The sequence below is a fragment of the Bombina bombina genome, chromosome 2, assembly GCF_027579735.1.
Source record: "Bombina bombina isolate aBomBom1 chromosome 2, aBomBom1.pri, whole genome shotgun sequence".
Lineage (NCBI taxonomy): Eukaryota > Metazoa > Chordata > Amphibia > Anura > Bombinatoridae > Bombina > Bombina bombina.
In genome coordinates, this window is record NC_069500.1 from 555884052 (window position 1) to 555903080 (window position 19029).

Genomic DNA, 19029 nt, shown 5'->3' on the forward strand with positions numbered 1-19029 from the left:
CACAGGGATCCTTATTAACACCACCACAGTGAAACTGCACCTTAGGGACATTGTTCACTAGATTTTTCTTTGCATAAATGTTTTGTAGATGATCCATTTATATAGCCGAACTGGGAGTATTTTTTTTTATTTGTAAATAACATTGTCCTAACCAAGCCCCAAAGTTTTAGCTGTATACTGATGTTCAGACTCCTGCTGGCTCCTGTTTGTCTGTCTTTTCATATGCAGGGAAAGGGGGAGGTATCTGCTCATCCTGATTTCCCAGCCCCTTTCAGTGTGTGTCCCAGGCTAACCTCAACAGTGCTAAACTGGGAGCTTCTAAGGAATTTTGTAAAAGGTTTTATAGTGGATTTTTATATCAGCATCTGTGCATATTATTCTTTATAGCAGTGTCTATTACATGCAGTTATATGAAAATTGGTGTATACTGTCCCTTGAAGGATACTCAGAAAAAGAAAATAAACAATTAAAGAAGAGGAACAGAACCTTTGACCAGCTTGCGATTCATTTTTGAAAAAGGTTGTAACAGACTGGTTAAAGCCTTACTCCTTTAGACTTGACATAAAAAACCTAAAGGGTATTTAAAGCTGACACCATCAGATTTAAGGTAAAAATAGCTGCTTGTATCATGATCACACTACAGCATTGTGCCAAGATGACTTGTAGTGTAGTCTGTATATGTCACTGGCATGGGGTGGCTATCTAGGCTGGGCATTACAGATGAAGTAGATGCCACTTTATGTTACACATTTTACTATTTGTAGATTTATAGTTCTTAATAAGATAGCATTACTGAATATTATAACAAGCTCCCTCAGTGATTTCACAAGATTGCTACACCCTTATCCCATTTCTTTATACATCTGTTTGGCAAAGAAAGGTACAAGCTGAGGTTAGCTCTACACAGGCAGTAATCATGTAAATGTATTCATATAAACCCAGACCAACAATTTACTGCAAGGAGTTCTATCATATCACCAGTCTATAGATTTTATCTTCTTAATCTTAGTCAAAATTAGACTTTCCCAATTCAGATAGAGCATGCAATTTTAAGCAACTTTTGAATATACTCCTATAATCAATTTTTATTCGCTGTCTTGGTATCTTTATTTAAAAAAGCAAGAATGTAAGGCTTAGGAGCCGGACAATTTTTGTTTAAATGTAGCCACCTATCAGCTAACGCAACCCAGGTGCTGAACCAAAAATGTGCCAGCTCCTAAGTTTTACATTCTTGCTTTTTCAAATAAAGATACCAAAAGAATGAAGAAAAACTGATAATAGGAGTAAATTACAAAGTTGCTTAAATTTGTATACTCTATCTAAATCATGAAAGTTTAATTTTAAGTAGACTATTCCTTTAAGAATATTTTATCTTCACCCTTATGCTAAAAGTACTGTGAAGTGCACTAGACAACAATGAATCTGTTTACACATCTGCTAAAATTCAAAAGATAAAAACAAAGTTGCTGGGATACATCCAGATAATCTTGTAAAGGTTACTCTCTTTTTTTTTGCAAAGCAAAAGAACCAAAAACAAAAACAAGTCAGCACAGATGACACAAATAACTCAAAACACCAAAACATGTTTTAATTGTATTTGTAAAAACGTTTAAAAAAAAAATCTTTTTAAATTGGCTGTTCAAGGATTTTGCCTGGCGGCATGAAACGTTACAGTAAATACTATTTTCTGAGATTCAACTATAAATTACAGTATCCTTGAATTGTCTAAAATCAGCATCCTGGGAGCTGTGCCAATCAGTTATAAGACCTACCGCACGCTGAAACTGAAAGAGAGCTTGTTTAACTGTCTAAATTGTTCAGTGTAAAATAGATGTTCCCAATATCTTCATTTTCCATTACAAAACTTAAAATTGTCTGTAGTGTAATTAAGAGTTTCAAACATATTTGGACTACATTCTTGGGAAATAAGGATTGAAAATATCCTTTTTGTAGTTTAATAGAACAATCTTATTCTGTCATGTGATATTTTCTTATTTCAGTGGATTTAATAAAATATGCAAACTATTTTTGCGCTACATTACAAAGAAGAATCATATCCTAGATATCCATCTTACTTTTTAATGACTAAATAAGCCTGATTTAGAACTACTGTTGCTAAACTATTAGGATTACTAACTGAAAAGAGCAGCAATGTTACAGTATTTTGTTGCCTAAAATTATTTGCCAAAAATTTAAACAGACTCCAAATATTTAAGTCATTATGTGAAAGAGCAGCGGCCAAATATATATATATATATATATATATATATATATATATATATATATATATATATATACAGTATATATATATGCAGTTTTTTTTTAAATGTATAACAGATACAATATCATGGTTTAAAACAAATTAAAAGCCCATTGTAAGATGCAGGATTGTAGAACGTAACTCTTTTTCTCATGGTATAGATGTGCTCAACACACACGCAAAAAGATTTCCCCTCCATGCCCTTCACAGATATAAAATACACACCACTGCTCTCTGAGCTTAAATACTGGTGCATGGACCCTCACAGCATATGTGCGTATGCTGCTTAAATATGGTAATAACAATGGAAGCAAAATATATACAATTATCTCTAGAATACTGTAATGAAGACTTCAATGAAATTTGGCAATTGAGCGGAGCATTTTTTCCTATCATTAAAAGAGGAGCATCTGCTGTTTCCAACAGACACTGCATAGCTCTTTTACATGCAGCAGTGCAGCAACAAGTGATCCCAATTTCATGAGGGAGAATTTTTTTTTTCAAACCATAGTTAATTTTCTCCTAGGATACAGATGAACACAGTGTTAAACATGGCGAACAGCTGACCAACAGGACATCAGGCAGATTATCTAGGGAGGCAGGGCTATTTCTGAGCCCCTATCTTTTCCTATGATTTAATTAGAGTGCAAAGAGATCCGTCATTTGAATAAGGGGTTACATACAGCTCTATAGCTTTGTAGGTTATCACTATGTTCATCTGTGTCAGCTGAAATCTCTGAAGCACAAAAAAAGAGTTCATGGTCAACTATAAGTTTAAGCATGTCTTTATTATAAATAAGGTTAAAATAGCAAACACATGAGCGGACACATAGCACTACGAGTACACTGACGCTGGACCCACCCCCAGGTGGGCGGTACCTTACACGTTTCGGCTTAGCGCTGTAATCATAAGCACTAAACCGAAATTCGTCAAGTACCGCCCACCTTGAGGCATTTTCAGCATCAATGTATTAGTAGTGCTATGTGTCCGCTAAATTTTTAATTTTTTTACAATAAAGACTTGCTTTTACTTATAATTGTCCGTGAATACTTTTTGTGCTTGGGGCCCTACTGCTGCAGTTAAGTGATACGTCAAGTTGGATCATCTGATTATCAGATGCTGCTGTCAATCACCTTTCTGCATTTTCTGGAGTTTGCTACCAGAAGCAGTTAACCTGACCTCACATTCATTATCGCAGTAGGTAGAAAGGAGGCTTGGAACAGCATTTCGGCCACATAGAAAGTGAAGCACCATTATACACTATTGTGTTTAGTCCTCATACTATTGATTTAACTTTTTTTGTGACAATGAGGAGAGGTGTCTATACGTTACAATCTAACACATTTGAGCAGGTTCATCAACTGTGGCCCTCCAGAGGTTTTGGCACTACATTTCCATGATGCTCAGCCAGCATTTCCCATGATGCTCAGCTTAAATGCTGGCTGAGCATCATGGGAAATGTATTTCCAAAACCTCTGGAAGTCCACAATTGATAGCCCCTGTTCTAATGCATTTGCTATGTTTATTTGAAGCAATTGTTATTTTTGTATTATATTTTTATTTTAAAGGGACAGTATACTCTGAAATTTAAACTTAAAATTTACATTAGCATGATGTATTTAACCTAAGTTTCATTCATCACTTTTTCAATAACTTTTTTTTATTATTTATTCAATCTCAAAACTTAGCCCCCTTGTAGTGTTACTGTTTGCCTACCAATCTGCCGCATTTTTTTTAAGATTCACAAGAATTTGCCATCCACCTATAGTTATAATACCTGTTGCTCTATGTAAAAGATTACTGAACGCGCACACAGTGACATCATTAACTCCTGATTTTTTTCTTTACATAGGTATGCGCATGCGCAACATTCGTCGTTCACGTGAAGCGACCGATGCTTAAAAGCTCATATATAATAGAGCTACGATACTGACGCATGCACTACAGTAATTTCATACAAAGCCGCTCTGTAGAGACATAAGCGTGAGTGAGCTTCAGTGGGAGGAAATCTGGGCGTTACATAATTAGCATGTGGGAAGAACAGATTTGATCTATGCCGCCCATATTAGAGATGTCATTGAGGGGTTGGAGAACGAACAGCCATCAACAGTTAAACTGCAAAAAGTAAGATTAAATAAAATATTTCTTTAAAATAAATAATGCGGTTCAAATGTAGTGTTAAAGAGGAACATTGCCGTAGATTTTAGATACTGTGAATTTACTGACCCTTTAACTGTTTTCTTTATAATACAATGTCATAAAACATTGGCTTGGAGAAGCAAATCATTTAGGGGCAAAGGTTGACAACATCAGACTCTTAGAGATCGTAGAGGTGGTTTATAAGAGCTCACTTCACACAACTGGAAACGGTATTAAGGAGACTTAAGGAGTTGTACATTTCATTATTTAGGGAGTCTTATCAATTTACAAATTGATCTATGTTATGGATATCTAGTCCACTACAACTATTGTATTTTTCTCTCCTATTACATGTAATATTACATGTCCTATTACATGTAATATCTTTATTGTTTGATTTTTTTCCTCTATATGTAATAAATGTCAATAAACATAATAAAAAGGGAGAATATATATATATATATATATATATATATATATATATATACACTGTATATGTATATATAAATATGTATAAATAAAAAGAGAGAAGCGCTCAACCTGGGAACGAACAATAGCATAATAGCTTGTTCTATGGCTAGTTACCACCCTAGAAGCAGCCTCTTTTTGCTCAATATGTGCCTTTCACAGAGAAGAACTTTCCTGAAGCATATCAGTCTGATCCTGACTTAACAGTGCAGTCCAGCCCCGAAATACCAGGCAATCCCTCTCTGAACGAGATAAAGGCACATATTGAGCAAAAAGAGGCTGCTTCTTGGGTGGTAACTAGCCATAGAACAAGCTATTATGCTATTGTTCGTTCCCAGTTTGAGCGCTTCTCTCTTTTTATTTATGCAAATTATGACACTTAGGGAAGTCTCCCTAAGTGTGATGCGGGAATCCAGACGTGGACCCATTGCTCAGTGTGCCAAGAGGGATATGGCTGCACCTCACTAACGAGGCCCACAATAGGCCGAAACGTACGTCTGGGGTTTTGCCGTTTCTCTCGTTCAGAGATGGATTGCCTGGTATTTCGGGGCTGGACTGCACTGTTGAGTCAGGATCAGACTGATATGCTTCAGGAAAGTTCTTCTCTGTGAAAGGCACATATTGAGCAAAAAGAGGCTGCTTCTAGGGTGGTAACTAGCCATAGAACAAGCTATTATGCTATTGTTCGTTCCCAGGTTGAGCGCTTCTCTCTTTTTATTTATATATAAATATGTGTGTGTGTGTGTGTGTTACATTTTAATTTTCTGTTTTAAAACTATAGTTATTGTAACAAATTGCGCAAACAAAATTACAATCCACAATATTGAAAAAAAGCCTTTTTGAGTTTTTCTTAGACAAATATGTTATAAAGGTTTTCTTGATTCCTAAATAGTTGTATTTACAGTATTTAGTGCTGCACTTTATATACAATGCTGACAGAAAGCTTAGGACTCTCATTTACACTACATTGCAATAACATAAAGAGGGCTTTACAATTAATCCGGGTTTTAATACAAAGCATCCTGTTCTGCCTCTGTCAAATATCACAAAGTGTGCCAAGTGTCTGTCATCTTATGTGAGGGATTAAGCTCTTCTTTTATAGTGTAATACTTGTACCAATTTATAAAAAATATAGATATGGTTTCTTAGTGCTGATACCCGTCTCTATTTTGTCTCAGACTCTTGCCACAGAGGTTGTTTGTGACAGCTGGTAGGAAACTGAAAGGAGCAGAACCTTCCCCTTCTCAGTCACCACATTTCAGTTGCTATAGTGACTAATCCAGAAGTGAATAGATGTCTTTGTGAACTTCTTTACAGCAAAACTTTATGTAAAACTGATTGAAAAATCTGCCTATATGTAACAGGTATAGTACTAGACAATTTTTACACAAAAAAAAGAGAATCAAGAATCATATCCGCTTTTTTAAAAAAAAAAAAAATCTAAATTCTGAGATTTATTATTCAGTGGAAACCTATTTTGAGGCTGAATCAACACACTTCCAAAAGTTTCATCAATTTTTCAATCAGTAAGACAAACTTTGAGAAATGTAAGCAGGGGAATGAAACTGTCATATACCTACTAGTGTTTATTAATTGAAATGATATAAACGTCTGTTTATCAGTCATACAGTGCTTTAAGGAGCATAAGATTGCAAGCATGATTTAAGCAATGGTAAACTCAGCGCACTAGCTACAACAAAAGTGCCATATGGGGAGAGCGCTGATTGGCGTACAGTTCAAACCTTTAGCTCACAGAAAAATTGACTTATGAAGTGAGCGGTAGAGCGCGGGGTATATCAATTTTATATCTATATTATTAAGTGAGTTATAGTGCATCTTCATAACAACTGATGAATTAAACTCCATCTAAAAAACAAAATATATGCTAACCCGATAAATGTCTTTCTTTCCGGATATGGTGAGTCCACGGCTTGAGTAATTACTGTTGGGAATATCACTCCTGGCTAGCAGGAGGCGGCAAAAAGCACCACGGTTAAACTGCAAAGTATCACTCCCTTACCCACAACCCCCAGTCATTCGACTGAAGGGAAATGGAGAAAAAGGAGTAACACAAGGTGTAGAGGTACTTAAAATAAAGGGTGGGGCCGTGGACTCACCATATCCGGAAATAAATAAATGTATCTTTCCTAAGATATGGTAAGTCCACGGCTTGAGTAATTACTGTTGGGAACCAATTCCTAAGCTAGAGGACACAGATAAATAGGGAGGGACAAGACAGGCAGTCCTAAACAAAAGGCACCACCACTTGAAGAACCTTTCTCCCAAAAGAAGACTCAACCGAGGCAAAAGTATCAAATTTGGAAAAAGTATGTAGAGAAGACCAAGTTGCAGCCTTGCAAATTTGTTCCACAGAAGCTTCATTTTTGAAAGCCCAAGAAGAGGAAACAGCTCTTATGGAATGAGCTGTAATTCTCTCAGGAGGCTGCTGTCCAGCAGACTCAGAAGCCAAACAATTATACTTCGTAACAAAAAAGAAAGAGTAGTAGCAGTAGCTTTCTGACCTTTACGTTTCCCAGAGAAACAGAGAAAGAGGGCAGAGGACTGGCGAAAATCCTTAGTCGCCTGTAAGTAGAATTTAAGAGAACGTACAACATCCAAATTGTGTAACAAACATTCTCTGGTAGAAGTATTAGGACACAGAGAGGGAACAACAATTTCCTGATTAATATTTCTATTAGAAACAACCTTAGGAAGGAAACCTAACTTAGTACGAAGAACCGACTTATCGGCATGAAAAATAAGATAAGGGGAATCACACTGCAGAGCTGAGAGTTCCATGACTCTTCGAGCAGAAGAGATAGCAACAAGAAATAAAACCTTCCAAGATAACAACTTAATGTCTATAGAATGCAACGGCTCAAACGGAGCCAGCTGTAAAACTTTAAGAACAAGGTTAAGGCTCCAAGGAGGTGCAAATTTAGCGCTGCGGAATCTGTTGGCGCTCTACAAATAACCGATAATAATAATAACAGACTTAAAGGGATAAGAAAGTCAAAATTAAACTTGCATGATTCAGATAGAGCATGTCATTTTAATACACTTTTAATTTCACTTCTATTTTCAAATGTGCTTCGTTCTCTTAGTATCCCTTGTTAAAAAATGAATATGCACATATCATACACTAGTGGGAGCTGCTGCTAATTGGTGCCTGCACACATTTGTCTCTTGTGATTGGCTAAACAGATATTTTCAGCTTCCTGTCAGTAGTGCAATGCTGGCCCTTCAGCAATGGATAACAAGAGAATGAAGAAAAATGTATAATAGAATTAAATTGGAAAGTTGTTTAAAATTGTATGTTCTATCTGAATCATAAAAGAAAATGTATGTAGTAAAACTGATAAAGCAGAAATCTGACCCTTCAGGGTACTGACTAACTATCCCTTCTCCAGGCCTTCCTGAAGAAAAGATAAAATTCTAGGAATTCTAATTCTACTCCAAGAGTAGCCCTTGGATTCACACCAATAAAGATATTTACGCCATATCTTATGGTAAATCTTTTTAGTAACAGGCTTGCGAGCCTGAATCATGGTCTCAATGAACGACTAACCACACTTAGACAGAATAAAGCGTTCAATCGCCAAGCAGTCAGCTTCAGAGAAACGAGATTTGGATGAAGGAAGGGACCCTGAATCAGGAGGTCCTTCCTCAGAGGTAGTCTCCAAGGTGGGAGAGATGACATTTCCATAAGGTCTGCAAGCCAGATCCTACGAGGCCACGCAGGGGCTATTAGAATCACTGACGCCATCCCCTGTTTGATATGAGCAATGACTCGTGAAAGGAGAGCAAACGGAGGAAACGGGTATGCCAACTTGAAAACCAAGGAACCGCCAGAGCATCTATCAGAACGGCCTGCGGATCTCTTGACCTTGAAACGTACCTTGGAAGCTTGGCGTTCTGACGGGACGCCATCAGATCTAACTCCGGCACCCCCCATTTGAGGACTAAGCTGGAAAACACCTCCAGATAGAGTTCCCACTCCCCAGGATGAAAAGTCTGTCTGCTCAGAAAATCCGCTTCCCAGTTGTCTACTCCTGGAATGTGGATGGCAGATAGACAGCAATTGTGGGTCTCTGCCCACTAAAGAATCCGAGTAACCTCCTTCATGGCTAAGGAACTCCGAGTTCCTACCTGGTGATTGATGTAAGTCACAGAGGTTATGTTGTCTGACTGGAACCTGACAAGTGAGACCAAGCCAATAGAGCATTGTAAATAGCCCTCAACTCCAAGATGTTGATGGGAAGAGCAGACTACTCCTGAACCCTGAGCATTTAACAAGTTCAAGACTGCTCCCCAGCCCAGCAGGCTGGCGTCTGTGGTCACGATCACCCAGGAAGGTCTGCGAAAACATGTGCCCTGAGAGAGATGTTCCTGAGAAATCCACCATGGGAGAGAATCCCTTGACGACTGATCTAACTCTACTCTCTGAGATAGATCAGCATGGTCGCCATTCCATTGTTTGAGCATGCACAACTGGAGAGCTCTCAAATGGAATTGAGCAAAAGGAATGATGTCCATGGAAGCCACCATCAGACCGATTACCTCCATACATTGAGCTACTGAAGGATGAGCAGTAGCCTGAAGAGAGAGGCAAGAGGAAATAATTTTGTTTTTCCTGTTCTCTGTCAGAAAAATCTTCATCAATAGAGAATGTATTATGGTTCCCTAAGAACACTACTCTTGTAGCAGGGGAAAGGGAGCTTTTTTCCAGATTCACATTCCATCCATGGGAACAAAGAAAAACAGAATTTATGTTTACCTGATAAATTACTTTCTCCAACGGTGTGTCCGGTCCACGGCGTCATCCTTACTTGTGGGATATTCTCTTCCCCAACAGGAAATGGCAAAGAGCCCAGCAAAGCTGGTCACATGATCCCTCCTAGGCTCCGTCTTCCCCAGTCATTCGACCGACGTAAAGGAGGAATATTTGCATAGGAGAAACCATATGATACCGTGGTGACTGTAGTTAAAGAAAATAAATTATCAGACCTGATTAAAAAACCAGGGCGGGCCGTGGACCGGACACACCGTTGGAGAAAGTAATTTATCAGGTAAACATAAATTCTGTTTTCTCCAACATAGGTGTGTCCGGTCCACGGCGTCATCCTTACTTGTGGGAACCAATACCAAAGCTTTAGGACACGGATGAAGGGAGGGATCAAATCAGGTCACCTAGATGGAAGGCACCACGGCTTGCAAAACCTTTCTCCCAAAAATAGCCTCAGAAGAAGCAAAAGTATCAAACTTATAAAATTTAGTAAAAGTGTGCAGTGAAGACCAAGTCGCTGCCTTACATATCTGATCAACAGAAGCCTCGTTCTTGAAGGCCCATGTGGAAGCCACAGCCCTAGTGGAATGAGCTGTGATTCTGTCAGGAGGCTGCCGTCCGGCAGTCTCGTAAGCCAATCTGATGATGCTTTTAATCCAAAAAGAGAGAGAGGTAGAAGTTGCTTTTTGACCTCTCCTTTTACCAGAATAAACAACAAACAAGGAAGATGTTTGTCTAAAATCCTTTGTAGCATCTAAATAGAATTTTAGAGCACGAACAACATCCAAATTGTGCAACAAACGTTCCTTCTTTGAAACTGGATTCGGACACAAAGAAGGCACGACTATCTCCTGGTTAATGTTTTTGTTAGAAACAACTTTCGGAAGAAAACCAGGTTTAGTACGTAAAACCACCTTATCTGCATGGAACACCAGATAAGGAGGAGAACACTGCAGAGCAGATAATTCTGAAACTCTTCTAGCAGAAGAAATTGCAACCAAAAACAAAACTTTCCAAGATAATAACTTAATATCAACGGAATGTAAGGGTTCAAACGGAACCCCCTGAAGAACTGAAAGAACTAAATTGAGACTCCAAGGAGGAATCAAAGGTTTGTAAACAGGCTTGATTCTAACCAGAGCCTGAACAAAGGCTTGAACATCTGGCACAGCTGCCAGCTTTTTGTGAAGTAACACAGACAAGGCAGAAATCTGTCCCTTCAAGGAACTTGCAGATAATCCTTTCTCCAAACCTTCTTGAAGAAAGGATAGAATCTTAGGAATTTTTACCTTGTCCCAAGGGAATCCTTTAGATTCACACCAACAGATATATTTTTTCCATATTTTGTGGTAAATTTTTCTAGTTACAGGCTTTCTGGCCTGAACAAGAGTATCAATGACAGAATCTGAGAATCCTCGCTTTGATAAGATCAAGCGTTCAATCTCCAAGCAGTCAGTTGGAGTGAGACCAGATTCGGATGTTCGAACGGACCTTGAACAAGAAGGTCTCGTCTCAAAGGTAGCTTCCATGGTGGAGCCGATGACATATTCACCAGGTCTGCATACCAAGTCCTGCGTGGCCACGCAGGAGCTATCAAGATCACCGATGCCCTCTCCTGATTGATCCTGGCTACCAGCCTGGGGATGAGAGGAAACGGCGGGAATACATAAGCTAGTTTGAAGGTCCAAGGTGCTACTAGTGCATCTACTAGAGTCGCCTTGGGATCCCTGGATCTGGACCCGTAGCAAGGAACCTTGAAGTTCTGACGAGAGGCCATCAGATCCATGTCTGGAATGCCCCACAGTTGAGTAATTTGGGCAAAGATTTCCGGATGGAGTTCCCACTCCCCCGGATGAAATGTCTGACGACTCAGAAAATCTGCTTCCCAATTTTCCACTCCTGGGATGTGGATTGCAGACAAGTGGCAGGAGTGAGTCTCCGCCCATTGAATGATTTTGGTCACTTCTTCCATCGCCAGGGAACTCCTTGTTCCCCCCCCTGATGGTTGATGTACGCAACAGTTGTCATGTTGTCTGATTGAAACCGTATGAACTTGGCCTTTGCTAGCTGAGGCCAAGCCTTGAGAGCATTGAATATCGCTCTCAGTTCCAGAATATTTATCGGTAGAAGAGATTCTTCCCGAGACCAAAGACCCTGAGCTTTCAGGGGTCTCCAGACCGCGCCCCAGCCCACCAGACTGGCGTCGGTCGTGACAATGACCCACTCTGGTCTGCGGAAGCTCATCCCCTGTGACAGGTTGTCCAGGGACAGCCACCAACGGAGTGAATCTCTGGTCCTCTGATTTACTTGTATCGTCGGAGACAAGTCTGTATAGTCCCCATTCCACTGACTGAGCATGCACAGTTGTAATGGTCTTAGATGAATGCGCGCAAAAGGAACTATGTCCATTGCCGCTACCATCAAACCTATTACTTCCATGCACTGCGCTATGGAAGGAAGAGGAACAGAATGAAATATTTGACAAGAGTTTAGAAGTTTTGTTTTTCTGGCCTCTGTCAGAAAAATCCTCATTTCTAAGGAGTCTATTATTGTTCCCAAGAAGGGAACCCTTGTTGACGGAGATAGAGAACTCTTTTCTACGTTCACTTTCCATCCGTGAGATCTGAGAAAGGCCAGGACAATGTCCGTGTGAGCCTTTGCTTGAGGAAGGGACGACGCTTGAATCAGAATGTCGTCCAAGTAAGGTACTACTGCAATGCCCCTTGGTCTTAGCACCGCTAGAAGGGACCCTAGTACCTTTGTGAAAATCCTTGGAGCAGTGGCTAATCCGAACGGAAGTGCCACAAACTGGTAATGCTTGTCCAGGAATGCGAACCTTAGGAACCGATGATGTTCCTTGTGGATAGGAATATGTAGATACGCATCCTTTAAATACACCGTGGTCATGAATTGACCTTCCTGGATGGAAGGAAGAATTGTTCGAATGGTTTCCATTTTGAACGATGGAACCTTGAGAAACTTGTTTAGGATCTTGAGATCTAAGATTGGTCTGAATGTTCCCTCTTTTTTGGGAACTACGAACAGATTGGAGTAGAACCCCATCCCTTGTTCTCCTAATGGAACAGGATGAATCACTCCCATTTTTAACAGGTCTTCTACACAATGTAAGAATGCCTGTTTTTTTATGTGGTCTGAAGACAATTGAGACCTGTGGAACCTCCCCCTTGGGGGAAGCCCCTTGAATTCCAGAAGATAACCTTGGGAGACTATTTCTAGTGCCCAAGGATCCAGAACATCTCTTGCCCAAGCCTGAGCGAAGAGAGAGAGTCTGCCCCCCACCAGATCCAGTCCCGGATCGGGGGCCAACATCTCATGCTGTCTTGGTAGCAGTGGCAGGTTTCTTGGCCTGCTTTCCTTTGTTCCAGCCTTGCATTGGTCTCCAGGCTGGCTTGGCTTGAGAAGTATTACCCTCTTGCTTAGAGGACGTAGCACTTGGGGCTGGTCCGTTTCTGCGAAAGGGACGAAAATTAGGTTTATTTTTGGCCTTGAAAGACCTATCCTGAGGAAGGGCGTGGCCCTTGCCCCCAGTGATATCAGAGATAATCTCTTTCAAGTCAGGGCCAAACAGCGTTTTCCCCTTGAAAGGAATGTTAAGCAATTTGTTCTTGGAAGACGCATCCGCTGACCAAGATTTTAACCAAAGCGCTCTGCGCGCCACAATAGCAAAACCAGAATTTTTCGCCGCTAACCTAGCCAATTGCAAAGTGCCGTCTAGGGTGAAAGAATTAGCCAATTTGAGAGCACGAATTCTGTCCATAATCTCCTCATAAGAAGAAGAATTATTATTGATCGCCTTTTCTAGCTCATCGAACCAGAAACACGCGGCTGTAGTGACAGGAACAATGCATGAAATTGGTTGTAGAAGGTAACCTTGCTGAACAAACATCTTTTTAAGCAAACCTTCTAATTTTTTATCCATAGGATCTTTGAAAGCACAACTATCTTCTATGGGTATAGTGGTGCGTTTGTTTAGAGTAGAAACCGCCCCCTCGACCTTGGGGACTGTCTGCCATAAGTCCTTTCTGGGGTCGACCATAGGAAACAATTTTTTAAATATGGGGGGAGGGACGAAAGGTATACCGGGCCTTTCCCATTCTTTATTTACAATGTCCGCCACCCGCTTGGGTATAGGAAAAGCTTCGAGGGGCCCCGGGACCTCTAGGAACTTGTCCATTTTACATAGTTTCTCTGGAATGACCAAATTCTCACAATCATCCAGAGTGGATAACACCTCCTTAAGCAGAGCGCGGAGATGTTCCAATTTAAATTTAAATGTAATCACATCAGGTTCAGCTTGTTGAGAAATTTTCCCTGAATCTGAAATTTCTCCCTCAGACAAAACCTCCCTGGCCCCCTCAGACTGGTGTAGGGGCCCTTCAGAACCAATATCATCAGCGTCCTCATGCTCTTCAGAATTTTCTAAAACAGAGCAGTCGCGCTTTCGCTGATAAGTGGGCATTTTGGCTAAAATGTTTTTGATAGAATTATCCATTACAGCCGTTAATTGTTGCATAGTAAGGAGTATTGGCGCGCTAGATGTACTAGGGGTCTCCTGTGTGGGCAAGACTGGTGTAGACGAAGGAGGGGATGATGCAGTACCATGCTTACTCCCCTCACTTGAGGAATCATCTTGGGCATCATTTTCTCTAAATTTTGTGTCACATAAATCACATCTATTTAAATGAGAAGGAACCTTGGCTTCCCCACATTCAGAACACAGTCTATCTGGTAGTTCAGACATGTTAAACAGGCATAAACTTGATAACAAAGTACAAAAAACGTTTTAAAATAAAACCGTTACTGTCACTTTAACTTTTAAACTGAACACACTTTATTACTGCAATTGCGAAAAAGTATGAAGGAATTGTTCAAAATTCACCAAAATTTCACCACAGTGTCTTAAAGCCTTAAAAGTATTGCACACCAAATTTGGAAGCTTTAACCCTTAAAATAACGGAACCGGAGCCGTTTTTATATTTAACCCCTTTACAGTCCCTGGTATCTGCTTTGCTGAGACCCAACCAAGCCCAAAGGGGAATACGATACCAAATGACGCCTTCAGAAAGTCTTTTCTATGTATCAGAGCTCCTCACACATGCATCTGCATGTCATGCTTCTCAAAAACAAGTGCGCAATACAGGCGCGAAAATGAGACCCCTAGAGAATAAGGTGTCCAATACAGTGCCTGCCGGTTATTTTACAAAATTCCCAAGATTAAAATAATTCCTCAAGGCTATGGAGTATAAAATATGTTTATATATAAATCGATTTAGCCCAGAAAATATCTACAGTCTTAAAAGCCCTTGTGAAGCCCTTTTTTTCTGTCTGTAATAAAAATGGCTTACCGGATCCCATAGGGAAAATGACAGCTTCCAGCATTACATCGTCTTGTTAGAACGTGTCATACCTCAAGCAGCAAAAGTCTGCTCACTGTTCCCCCAACTGAAGTTAATTCCTCTCAACAGTCCTGTGTGGAAACAGCCATCGATTTTAGTAACGGTTGCTAAAATCATTTTCCTCTTACAAACAGAAATCTTCATCTCTTTTCTGTTTCAGAGTAAATAGTACATACCAGCACTATTTTAAAATAACAAACTCTTGATTGAATAATAAAAACTACAGTTAAACACTAAAAAACTCTAAGCCATCTCCGTGGAGATGTTGCCTGTACAACGGCAAAGAGAATGACTGGGGAAGGCGGAGCCTAGGAGGGATCATGTGACCAGCTTTGCTGGGCTCTTTGCCATTTCCTGTTGGGGAAGAGAATATCCCACAAGTAAGGATGACGCCGTGGACCGGACACACCTATGTTGGAGAAATCTGTGTGAGATTTTGCTTGTTGAAAAGATGGCACCTGAACCAGTATGTTGTCCAGGTAGGGTGCCACAGCAATTCCACGAGAACGGATCACTGCCAAAAGAGCCCCTAGAACCTTTGAAAAAATTCTGGGAGCTGTGGCTAGACCAAATAGAAGGGCCATGAACTGGAAATGTTTGTCCAGAAAGGCAAATCATGGTCCCTGTGAATAGGAACATGAAAATATGCATCCTTTAGGTCTATGGTTGTCATGAACTGACCCTCTTGTACTAAAGGAAGAATGGAGCGTATAGTCTCCATCTTGAGGGGTGGAACTTTGAGAAACTTGTTTAGACACTTCAAGTCTAGAATGGGACAGAAAGTTCCCTCTTTTTTGGGAACCACAAATAGGTTGGAGTAGAACCCGAGACCCTGTTCCTGCACTGGAACTATTACTCCCAGGGAGTTGTTGTATACATTTCAAGAGTGCCTCTCTCTTTATCTAGTCTGCAGATAATCTTGAGAGATAGAATTTGCCTTTGGGAGGAAAAGTCTTGAATTCCAATTTGTAACCCTGGAATACTATGTCCACAGTCCAGGGATCTGGGACATCTCGTATCCAGGCTTGAGAGAACTGAGAAGTCTACAAAGAAAAATGTATATCTGGCAGCGCTTGACCTAGAGTCCTGTAGCTCCTAAAGGGATTGGGTCCCTAGCCACCCAAGAGATAGATACAGAGAGATAAGATCTGAAGGAGCGCCTATAGTAGGCAAGGACTTATCATATATGATAAGTCCTTGCCTACTATAGGCGCTCATTCAGATCTTATCTCTCTAGAACTGAGAAGTCTGCCCCCACCTGATCCTATCCCGGATTGGGGGCAAACCCTTCATGCTGATTTGGAAACAGCTGCAGGTTTCTTTGATTGTTTCCCCTTGTTCCAAGACAATTGATTGTGTTTCCAAGAAGACTTGGATTGTTCCTGCTTGGAAGAAGAAGGGGAAGGCTTTCCTCTGAAGTTACGAAAGGAATGAAAATTTCTCTGACGTCCTTTAGGCCTATTCTTCTTATCTTTGAGGTAGAAAAGACCCTTTTCCACCTGTAATATCAGAGATAATTTCTGCCAAACCGGATCCAAACAAGGTTTTCCCCTTGTAAGGAATCGCCAGAAGCTTGACTTTAGAGGAAACATTCGCAGACCAGGATTCCAACCATAACGCCCTGCGGGCTAGGACAGCAAATATAGAAGTTTTAGCTCCTAGTCTAACAACCTGTAAAATGGCATCTGCAATAAAGGAATTCGCCAACTTAAGACATTTAATCCTATCCTGAATTTCATCCAAGGAAGTCTCTACTTGAAGAGAATCGGACAAGGCGTTAAACCAATAAGATGCCGCACTTGTCACGGTGGCAATACACACCGTAGGTTGCCATTGGAGACCTTGATGAACATAATTCTTTTTCAAATAAGCCTTCAGCTTCTTGTCCATCGGATCCTTAAAAGAGCAGCTATCCTCAATAGGAATAGTGGTTCTTTTAGCCAGAGTGGAAATGGCCCCTTCAACTTTGGGTATAGTATACCAAGGGTCTTTAATGGAGTCCTCGACAGGAAACATTTTCTTAAAAATGGGAGACGGGGAAAAAGACACCCCTGGTTTCTCCCATTCCTGTGAGATAATCTCCCTAGCACGGTCTGTGGAAGGTTCATCAAATAAACTATTAAGTTTACTAGATTTCTTAGGAGTGACAACGACATGGGTATCGGAGTCATCTAAAATAGCTAAAACCTCCTTTAACAATACACAATGGTGTTCAAGCTTAAATCTGGAGAATACCACCTCAGTCTCAGAAGAAGGAATTATACTGTCCGAATCTGAGATTTCACCCTCAGAAAGTCCCCATGTATCTTCCGTATCAGACTTATGAGAAAGGGCAACTTGGGAAGCAGAACTGAGGACAGGCACCTTACTTTCTGAATTTCTAGATTTCCTCTTGCGTTTTCCCTGTAATCTGGGAATGGCAGCTAATGCTGCAGAAACAACTGAAGATACTTGGGCAGCAATTTCTGCTTTTAAATAAACTTCACTATGAGTTATAGATGGCACCGCAGGGCACTGCATGTGACGCCATTGAGGCTTGGAACGTAGCAGGAGAAAGCTGAGGTATTATTTTAACAGCATCATCCTGAGAGACATTAGGCTCAAAAATGTTACCTTTATTTTGCAAGGTTTTCTTGACACATGAAAAACGAAATTGCATAGGAGCTGCAATTTGTGCATCTAAATATAATAAGCATGATTTCATGAGAGCATGAATTTAAATACAGTTTAAATTTTAACCCAAATTTGGATCGATCCCCAGCTAAAATTATGTGAGAAAAGTTAAGAAAAAACTTTTAAGAAACATCAAATAAACTTCTAAAATACCCCTCAGGCAACCCCACACCTCAATTACTGAGGTGCCTTACCGCTACCAATTTAGACCGGATCACCCAGAAATGGAGAAAAACAACTTTTTCCTCAGAAAAGTATGAAGTAAAGCCAGTCATGTGACTGCAACTGCCGAGCTCAAATTACTGCTGCGACACAGAGAGGCACTAAAAATAGCTTCTTGGTACACTGAGTACCAGAAATAACCATTTTTTCAAACCGGACAGTTTAAAATTTTGCATCATTTCATTTTAAAGCAAATTCAGCCTTACTTTCAGTTTAAACTTGAATTGTTTTATCAAGTAAATATGTGTCAGAAAATAAAGCCTAATAAAAACATTTTACCCTTTCATTTTAAAAGAGTTTAAAATGTTAGTCTCACACATGCTACAGTGCCTGCTTCATGCCCCAGTGTAACCATACAACAGGATTATCTATGTCCCAATAAAAAAGCAGTGTCTTAATTTTTCACGTGCATGGTCTCCCTAACTGGAAGAAAAAGCACTTACCTGCTCCGCTGTCCGTCATGTAGACAGTTACAAGGTACGAGAAGACACAGTTCTTCACAGAGACCTTTGAAAAAAGTAAATTTATGCTTACCTTATAAATTAATTTCTTCTACGATACGACGAGTCCACGGATTTCATCCTTACTTGTGGGATATTAACCTCCTGCTAACCACAGCAGAGCTGTATATATAGCTCCTCCCTTCCCTCCACCCCCAGTCATTTGACCGAAGGTTTAGGAAGAGAAAGGAAAAGCTAAAAGGTGCAAAGGTGACTGAAGTTATAAAAAGAAAATATAATTTAAATCTGTCTGAAAAAACGACAGGAAGGGCCGTGGACTCGTCGTATCGTAGAAGAAATTAATTTATCAGGTAAGCATAAATTTACTTTTCTTCTACAAGATATGACGAGTCCACGGATTTCATCCTTACTTGTGGGATACAATACCAAAGCTACAGGACACGGATGAAATGGGAGGGACAAAACAGAGACCTAAACGGAAGGCACCACTGCTTGAAGAACCTTTCTCCCCGAAACAGCCTCAGAAGAAGCAAAAGTATCAAATTTGTAAAATTTGGAAAAAGTATGAAGAGACGACCAAGTCGCAGCCTTGCAAATCTGCT

The 19029-nt window shown here is 40.2% G+C and overlaps 1 protein-coding gene across 1 annotated transcript in view; it reads right to left on the reverse strand.

The window, feature by feature from the left end:
• The window catches only part of ERCC6L2 (ERCC excision repair 6 like 2), a 433149-nt gene that overhangs the window by 20367 nt on the left and 393753 nt on the right, over positions 1–19029 (reverse strand).